We start from the raw sequence: 10,000 nt of genomic DNA on the forward strand, positions 1-10,000 counted from the left end.
CACCTATTTGTTGTTGCAGGGGTCGAGTCTTAGCTCCTGGCCCCGCCTCTTCACCGGTTGCTACTGGGCCCTCTCTCTCCCCGCTCCATGAGCTTTATCAAACCTCGTCTTAAAACTGTGTATGGTTCCTGCCTCCACTACGTCATTTTCTAGGCTATTCCACTGCCTTACAACTCTATGACTGAAGAAATACTTCCTAATATCTCTCTGACTCATTTGTGTCTTCAACTTCCAATTGTGGCCTCTTGTTTCTGTGTCCCCTCCCTGGAACATCCTGTCTTTGTCCACCTTGTCTATTCCACGCAGTATTTTATATGTCGTTATCATGTCTCCCCTGACCCTCCTGTCCTCCAGTGTCGTCAGGCCGATTTCCCTTAATCTTTCTTCATAGGACATTCCCCTTAGCTCTGGAACTAACCTTGTGGCAAACCTTTGTACTTTCTCTAGTTTCTTGACGTGCTTTATCAAGTGCGGGTTCCAAACAGGTGCTGCATACTCCCGTATGGGCCTGACATACACGGTGTACAGTGTCTTGAACGATTCCTAAGGTATCGGAATGCTGTTCTCAGGTTTGCCAGGCGCCCATATGCTGCAGCAGTTATCTGATTGATGTGTGCTTCCGGAGACATGCTCGGTGTTATACTCACCCCAAGATCTTTCTCCTTGAGTGAGGTTTGCAGTCTTTGGCCACCTAGCCTATACTCTGTCTGTGGTCTTCTGTGCCCTTCCCCTATCTTCATGACTTTGCATTTGGCAGGATTAAATTCGAGAAGCCATTTGCTGGACCAGGTGTCCAGTCTGTCCAGGTCTCTTTGAAGTCCTGCCTGGTCCTCATCAGATTTAATTCTCCTCATTAACTTCACATCATCTGCAAACAGGGACACTTCTGAGTCTAACCCTTCCATCATGTCGTTCACATATACCAAAAATAGCACTGGTCCTAGGACCGACCCCTGTGGGACCCCGCTCGTCACAGGTGCCCACTGTGATACATCATTACGTACCATGACTCGTTGTTGCCTCCCTGTCAGGTATTCTCTGATCCATTGCAGTGCCCTTCCTGTTATATGCACCTGATGCTCTAGCTTCTGCACTAATCTCTTGTGAGGAACTGTGTCAAAGGCCTTCTTGCAGTCCAAGAAGATGCAATGAACCCACCCCTCTCTCTCATGTCTTACTTCTGTTATTTTATCATAAAACTCCAGAAGGTTTGTGACACAGGATTTGCCTTCCGTGAATCCATGCTGGTTGGCATTTATACTCTTGTTCAGTTCCAGGTGCTCCACCACTCTCCTCCTGATAATCTTCTCCATAATTTTGCATACTATACACGTCAATGACACAGGTCTATAGTTTATTGCCTCTTTTCTGTCTCCTTTTTTAAAAATGGGAACTACATTTGCCGTCTTCCATACCTCAGGTAGTTGCCCAGTTTCCAGGGACGTGTTGAAGATTGTGGTAAGTGGCACACACAACATATCTGCTCCCTCTCTAAGGACCCACGGGGAGATGTTGTCCGGTCCCATTGCCTTTGAGGTATCGATGTCCCTTAGCAGTTTCTTCACCTCCTCCTCATCTGTATGTATGTCGTCCAACACTTGTTGGTGTATTCCTTGCTGGTGTCCCCATCTGGTCTGTCCCCCCAGAGTCCTTCCTGTCTCTACTGTAAATACTTCCTTAAATCTCGTGTTGAGCTCCTCACATACCTCTTGATCGTTTCTTGTGAGTTCTCCACCTTCTCTCCTCAGCCTTATCACCTGGTCCTTGACTGTTGTCTTCCTCCTAATGTGGCTATACAGCAGTTTCGGGTCAGATTTGACTTTCGATGCTATGTCGTTTTCATACTGTCGCTGGGCCTCCCTCCTTATTTGTGCATACTCGTTTCTGGCTCTTCTACTAATCTCCTTGTTTTCCTGGGTCCTATGCCTCCTGTACCTTTTCCATTCTCTGTTGCACTTAGTTTTTGCCTCTCTACACCTTCGGGTAAACCAAGGACTCGTTTTGGTCTTCCTATTATTTCTGTTTCCCTTGGGAACAAAACTTTCCTCTGCCTCCTTGCACTTTGTTGCCACATATTCCATCATCTCGTTTACTGATTTTCCTACCATTTCTCTGTCCCACTGAACCTCCTGCAGGAAGTTTCTCATACCTGTGTAGTGACCCCTTTTATAGTTTGGCCTGTCCCCTTCAGTTCCTGTTACCTTCTCCACTTGTAACTCTACTATATAATCAAAACTCAGAACCACGTGATCGCTAGCTCCAAGGGGCCTCTCGTAAGTGATGTCTTCAATGTCTGAACTGCTCAGGGTGAACACAAGATCCAGTCTTGCTGGCTCATCCTCCCCTCTCTCTCTGGTTGTGTCCCTGACATGTTGATGCATGAGGTTTTCAAGTACCACATCCATCATCTTGGCTCTCCATGTTTCGGGACCCCCATGTGGCTCCAGGTTTTCCCAGTCGATCTCCCTGTGGTTGAAATCGCCCATTACCAGTAACTTTGCTCTGCGCGAGTGAGCTCTTCTTGCCACCTCAGCCAGTGTGTCCACCATCACCCTGTTGTTTTCTTCGTACTCCTCTCTTGGCCTCCTGCAGTTCTGTGGTGGGTTATACATCACTCCAATGACTACTTTATGTTCTCCGGACTGAATTGTACCTACAATGTAGTCTCTTTCTCCAATCATGTCCATGCCTTCCATTTCCTCAAATCCCCATCGGTGTTTTATGAGCAGTGCAACCCCTCCTCCCCCTCTACTCCTTCTATCTTTCCTCAGGATCTAATATCCCATTGGGAAGATTGTGTCTGTTATTGTCTCAGCGAGTTTTGTTTCTGTGACTGCTATGATGTCTGGGGATTTTTCACTGATTCTTTCGTTCCACTCCTCATGTTTATTCATTATTCCATCCGCGTTTGTGTACAAAACTTTCAGTTTCTTTTCTATCATTGTGGTCATGCAAGAATATTGGGGTTGGGGGAGCGAGAGCCTTGGTGGGGGCCTATATGGGGCTGTGGTGTAGGTGGGGTTTGTGATGATGGGGGTGGGGTCAGAATGCCCATAAGGGACAGCTGTTGGGGTGAGGTTTTTGATATGGGGGTTGGTGGCAGAGGGAACAGTGAGTGGGTTGTAGTATAGGTTGCTCAGTTGCGTTGGGAATGTCGCGGTTGGAGTCTTTTGGTGGGAGATTCTGTGGGGTGTGTTTGCCCTTCCTCCTGTGTCTGGGTCCTGCTCATTTTCGTCATTGCCTCTCGTTCCTCCTTGCGTCTCTGTACCCTCTCTTTCAGTGTAGTCCTTTCTTCTTGTGTTCTGTCGCGGTCGAGGTATACTCTCTGGTACCCCTGTTTGTCCCTCAGTCTTGCTTTCTCTTGCAGAATCCTGGTTCGAACTGATTCTTCCTTGAAAGTTACTCTGACAGGCCGTATCCTTCTACTCGCAAACCACCCAATTCTCTGAAAATTTGTCACCTGGGTCATATCGCCCTCACCTATTGTTTTCATGATGCCTTCAATCATTTTTTTCTCCTCCTGTTTTATTTCTTCAAAGTTGTCCCCCTTGGCTTCTTGGAGCCCGTACACAAAAACTGACCTCGCCCTTTCCTCCTCCCACTGAGTCTCCATCTGCTTCCTCTGAGGCATTTTATTTCCTTCCATTGAGATGTGTGTGTGTGTGCGTGTGTGTGTGTGTGTGTGTGTGTGTGTGTGTGTGTGTGTGTGTGTGTGTGTGTGTGTGTGTGTGTGTGTGTGTGTGTGTGTGTGTGTGTACTCACCTAGTTGAGGTTGCAGGGATCGAGTCCAAGCTCCTGGCGTACTCACCTAGTTGTACTCACCTAGTTGAGGTTGCAGGGGTCGAGTCCAAGCTCCTGGCCCCGCCTCTTCACTGGTCGCTACTAGGTCACTCTCCCTGAACCATGAGCTTTATCGTACCTCTGCTTAAAGCTATGTATGGATCCTGCCTCCACTACATCGCTTCCCAAACTATTCCACTTCCTGACTACTCTGTGGCTGAAGAAATACTTCCTAACATCCCTTTGATTCATTTGTGTCTTCAGCTTCCAACTGTGTCCCCGTGTTGCTGTGTCCAGTCTCTGGAACATCCTGTCTTTGTCCACCTTGTCAATTCCTCTCAGTATTTTGTAAGTCGTTATCATGTGCCCCCTATCTCTCCTGTCCTCCAGTGTCGTCGGATTTATTTCCCTTAACCTCTCCTCATAGGACATACCTCTTAACTCTGGGACTAGTCTTGTTGCAAACCTTCGCACTTTCTCTAGTTTCTTTACATGCTTGGCTAGGTGTGGGTTCCAAACTGGTGCCGCATACTCCAATATGGGCCTAACGTACACGGTGTACAGGGTCCTGAACGATTCCTTATTAAGATGTCGGAATGCTCTTCTGAGGTTTGCCAGGCGCCCATATGCTGCGGCAGTTATTTGGTTGATGTGCACTTCAGGAGATGTGCCTGTGTGTGTGTGTGTGTGTACTCACCTAGTTGAACTCACCTAGTTGTGGTTGCAGGGTGGAGTCACAGCTCCTGACCCCGCCTTTTCACTGGTCGCTACTAGGTCACTCTCCCTGCTCCACGAGCTTTATCATACCTCTTCTTAAAGCTATGTATGGATCCTGCCTCCACTACATCACTTTCCAGACTATTCCACTTCATGACAACTCTGTGACTGAAGAAATACTTCCTAACATCCCTGTGATTCATCTGAGCCTTCAACTTTCAACTGTGACCCCTTGTTGCTGTGTCCCATCTCTGGAACATCCTGTCTATGTCCACCTTGTCGATTCTTCTCAGTATTTTATATGTCGTTATCATATCCCCATAACTCTCCTGTCCTCCAGTGTCGTCAGGTCGATTTTCCTTAAGCTCTCCTCGTAGGACATGCCCCTTAGCTCCGGGACTAGTCTCGTTGCAAACCTTTGCACTTTCTCTAATTTCCTTAAGTGCTAGGCTAGGTGTGATTTCCAAACTGGTGCTGCATACTCCAGCATGGGCCTAAAGTACACGGTGTACAGGATCCTGAACGATTCCTTACTGAGATGTCGGAATGCAATTCTTAGGTTTGCTAGCGCCCATATACTGCAACAGTTATTTGGATGATTTGTGCTTCAGGAAATGTGCTCGGTACTATACTCACCCCAAGATCCTTTTCCTTGAGTGAGGTTTGTAGTCTCTGGCTCCCTAGACTGTACTCCGTCTGCGGTCTTCTTTACCCTTCCCAAGTGTTCATGACTTTGCACTTGGTAGGGTTGAGCTCCAGGAGCCAGTTTCTGGACCAGGCCTGCAGTCTGTCCAGATACCTTTGTAGTCCTGTCTGGTCCTCCTGTGATTGAATTTTCCTTTTTAACTTAACATCGTCTGCAAAAAGGACATTTCTGAGTCTATTCTTTCTGTCATGTCGTTCACATATGCTAGAAACATCACCGGTCCTAGGACTGACCCGTATGGAGCCCCACTCATCACAGGCGCCCACTCTGACACCCCGTCACGTATCATATCTCGTTGATGTCTTCCTGTCAGGTATTCCCTGATCCACTGCAGTGCCTTTCCTGTAATACCTGGCTAGTCCTTCAGCTTTTGCACTAATCTCTTGTTTGGAACTGTGTCAAAAGCCTTCTTACAGTCCAAGAAAACGCAATCAACCCACCCCTCTCTTTCTCTTGTCTTACTGTCGTCACCCTGTCATAGAACTCCAGTAGGTTTGTGACAAAGGATTTCCCGTCCCTGAAACCATGCTGATTGTTAATAAGCCGATTCCTTTCTAAGTGCTCCACCACTCGTGTGTGTGTGTGTGTGTGTGTGTGTGTGTGTGTGTGTGTGTGTGTGTGTGTGTGTGTGTGTAGAAAGACGTCAGAGATAAAGACATACAATACAAAATACATCAGTCGCTGCATTAAGTAACAAAGCTCTGTATAGTATGTTCATAGAGACAAAACAATACAAACAGTAGAAGATATTTTACAAATTAAGATGTTATAAGTGATGTTACTAGTGTCAAGGCAAACAATGCTTCCTTTATCTTAGTTTAGAATTAGTAAAAAATGTTTCAATTTTCATTTCGTTTGTTAAGTTACTCCACATCTTTAGTCTTTTAGTTTATAATGGATTTCTGTAAAGGTTCAATCGAATATGAGGGATATTAAAAGGATATTTGTGTCCGGTGTGGTACCTATATACTGTTACAATTTTCTAGGAATTTTCTTTTGAGTTCAGCATTACAATGCAAAGTGTTGAATATATTGATTGATAAATAGTTGTATGAATTGCAATTATATTTAGTAAGCTTAGGGATTTGCATAAGAGTTAGTGAATATTTTGAGAACTGCCTGTTTTCAGTTATAATTGGTTTACAGTGTATAGCCGAAGTGGATCCCCAGGCACAGAGCCCATAAACGAGGCATGAGATGAGGAAAAAGCAGTGTTAGGGACACGGGTTGTGGAACATAATAGCGAAGTTTGGCGAGTCTTAAGAGACTTTTGTTGAAATGTGTTGGATATGGGCATCAAATTTCGGTTCATTTTCTCTTAGATCTAGGAACTTTCCCACTTTATATTATGCCACCTGAGTAACATTGATTCTAGTCTAAATGTAGAAATAGTTTGTTCCTAAAAGATATATATAATGTTTTTACATTATTTAGGGCTAATTTGTTGGTAATTATCCACGTGCGGACCTCTTTAAGTTAATTATTTACTATGATATTTATTGTGTGTTTGCGTGCTCGTGTACTCACCTATTTGTACTCACCTATTTGTGGTTGGAGGGGTCGAGTCCTAGCTCCTGGCCCCGCCTCTTCACCGGTTGCTACTAGGCCCCCTCTCTCCCCGTGTGTGTGTGTGTGTGTGTGTGTGTGTGTGTGTGTGTGTGTGTGTGTGTGTGTGTGTGTGTGTGTGTGTGTGTGTGTGTGTGTGTGTGTGTGTGTGTGTGTACTCACCTATTTGTGGTTGCAGGGATTGAATCATAGCTCCTGTGTGTGTGTGTATGTGTGTGTGACCCAGTTAATATTTGCACTAATACGTAACTCAATACAGTTGTGATCGGGTGTGGACGTGTGAATTACTTATTACTTTATAATTTGTTCATAATTATAACCATGTATAGACCTGTAGATGACTCATTACCTTTGTAACTTGTTCGTGATTGTTACCAGATCTACCTGGAGTTCATTACCTTTATACCTTGTTCAGCTGTCAAAACTTTGGGGCCCAGTCCCTGGACTCATTATGTACCTCTGTAATCCTTTGATGGGTATGAGGTGCATAATAAAGATATTAAACTAACTGGACTTGACGTTAAAGAGGCTGTGACGTCAGCAGAGAATACATGTTTCAGATGCTGGATGACATTAGGCAGGTCACTGGTAAAGATGAGACAAGAAGAGGGCCTCGAATGCTACTTTGGAGGCACCTAGGTTTAAGGGTATGATACTATTCGAGGTGTCATGTTGTTGTCTTTTACAGTGGTAGCAATGGAAATATGTGTAACTGTGTCCTCTACTCTGTAATGATTACGCTGGAGTACAAGTATATTGTGGTCAGTGGTATCAAAGGCTTATCGCATATCAATGACAATCCAGTAGAATACTCATTTCTCTCAAGTGCTGATATACTGCACTGAGCATTCTTGTTCTTGCATAAGGTTGTCGAGGTATGGAAGTTGTAAGAGTATGGGAGGGATGAGAAAGTTGCAAGGGTGCGGAATTTTAAGGTTTTATGGGTGGGGTGTGGGAGTGTGCGTGGGCAGGGTGTAGGGGTATATGAGTGGGGTGTAGGAGTGTATGGGTGGGATACAGGAGTGAGTTGATAGGGTGTAGGAGTGTGTAAGAGTGTGTGGGTGGGAGGTTATGGTCGTGTGTGGAGCGAGGTGGGAATATATTGCAAAAGTGTGAGGGTGTTGCAGTAGTGTGGGGGTGAGTTGCATTTGTATGGGAGTGTTGCAGTTATGTTGAAAATGGTATAAAATCCGGACAAATTGACGAGTAAGACACTTGTGCAACAGTTGATGGACCGTTTACACTCATGTTTACTTTGTGGTAGTCTACAAGCCTCCGGATGCAACATCCCAGCAATTCCAGGAACAGTTGCTAAAAATTGACCACTGTCTGGAAAATCTTCCAGCTCCTGCACCCAATATCTTGCTCCTGGGGGATTTCAACTTAAGGCACCTAAAATGGAGGAATATAGCAAATAATATTGTTGCAGTAATAACACCAGGAGGCAGTTCTGATGAAAACTCACACTCACACGAGCTTTTAAATCTCTGCACAAAATTCAATTTAAACCAGCAAATAATAGAGCCTACTAGACTGGAGAATACACTAAACCTCATCTTCACTAACAATGATGATCTGATAAGAAATGTCACCATATCAAAAACAATATACTCAGATCACAACATAATTGAGGTTCAGACATGTATGCGTGGAGCCCCAGACCGACATAATGAGATTAGTCACTAGGGAGCATTCACCAAATTCAACTTCAATAACAAAAACATAAAGTGGGACCAAGTAAACCAAGTCCTAACCGATATAAGCTGGGAAGATATACTAAGCAACACAGACCCCAACTTATGCCTAGAACAGATTAACTTGGTGGCACTCGATGTATGCACAAGGCTTATTCCTCTAAGAAAAAGGAGGAGTAGATGTAAAATAGAAAGAGACAGGCGCTCCCTTTACAGGCGACGGAAAATAATAACAGAGCGGCTAAAAGAGGTCAATATATCTGAAATGCGTAGGGAGACACTGGTCAGAGAAATAGCAAGCATCGAACTTAAGCTAGAGGAATCTTATAGAAGTCAGGAATCGCGGGAAGAACTAAAACCCATAAATGAAATCGAAAGAAACCCAAAGTATTTCTTCTCCTATGCCAAATCAAAGTCGAGAACAACGTCCAGTATTGGGCCCCTACTTAAACAAGATGGGTTCTACACAGATGACAGCAAGGAAATGAGTGAGCTACTCAAGTCCCAATATGACTCAGTTTTTAGCAAGCCGCTAACCAGACTGAGAGTCGAAGATCAAAATGAATTTTTTATGAGAGAGCCACAGAATTTGGTTAACAAGCCTATCCGATGTTATCCTGACGCCAAATGACTTCGAACAGGCGATAAATGACATGCCCATGCACTGTGCCCCAGGGCCAGACTCATGGAACTCCGTGTTCATCAAGAACTGCAAGAAGCCCCTATCACGAGCCTTTTCCATCCTATGGAGAGGGAGCATGGACACGGGGGTCGTCCCACAGTTACTAAAAACAACAGACATAGCCCCACTCCACAAAGGGGGCAGTAAAGCAATAGCAAAGAACTACAGACCGATAACACTATCATCCCATGTCATAAAAATCTTTGAAAGGGTCCTAAGAAGCAAGATCACCACCCATCTAGAAACCCATCAGTTACACAACCCAGGGCAACATGGGTTTAGAACAGGTCGCTCCTGTCTGTCTCAACTATTGGATCACTACGACAAGGTCCTAGATGCACTAGAAGACAAAAAGAATGCAGATGTAATATATACAGACTTTGCAAAAGCCTTCGACAAGTGTGACCATGGCGTAATAGTGCACAAAATGCGTGCTAAAGGAATAACAGGAAAAGTCGGTCGATGGATCTATAATTTCCTCACTAACAGAACACAGAGAGTAGTCGTCAACAGAGTAAAGTGCGAGGCAGCTACGGTGAAAAGTTCTGTTCCACAAGGCACAGTACTCGCTCCCATCTTGTTCCTCATCCTCATATCCGACATAGACAAAGATGTCAGCCACAGCACCGTGTCTTCCTTTGCAGATGACACCCGAATCTGCATGACAGTGTCTTCCATTGCAGACACTGCAAGGCTCCAGGCGGACATCAACCAAATCTTTCAGTGGGCTGCAGAAAACAATATGAAGTTCAACGATGAAAAATTTCAATTACTCAGATATGGTAAACACGAGGAAATTAAATCTTCATCAGAGTACAAAACAAATTCTGGCCACAAAATAGAGCGAAACACCAA

This window comes from Cherax quadricarinatus, chromosome 1, assembly GCF_038502225.1.
Source record: "Cherax quadricarinatus isolate ZL_2023a chromosome 1, ASM3850222v1, whole genome shotgun sequence".
In the NCBI taxonomy this organism is placed as follows: domain Eukaryota; kingdom Metazoa; phylum Arthropoda; class Malacostraca; order Decapoda; family Parastacidae; genus Cherax; species Cherax quadricarinatus.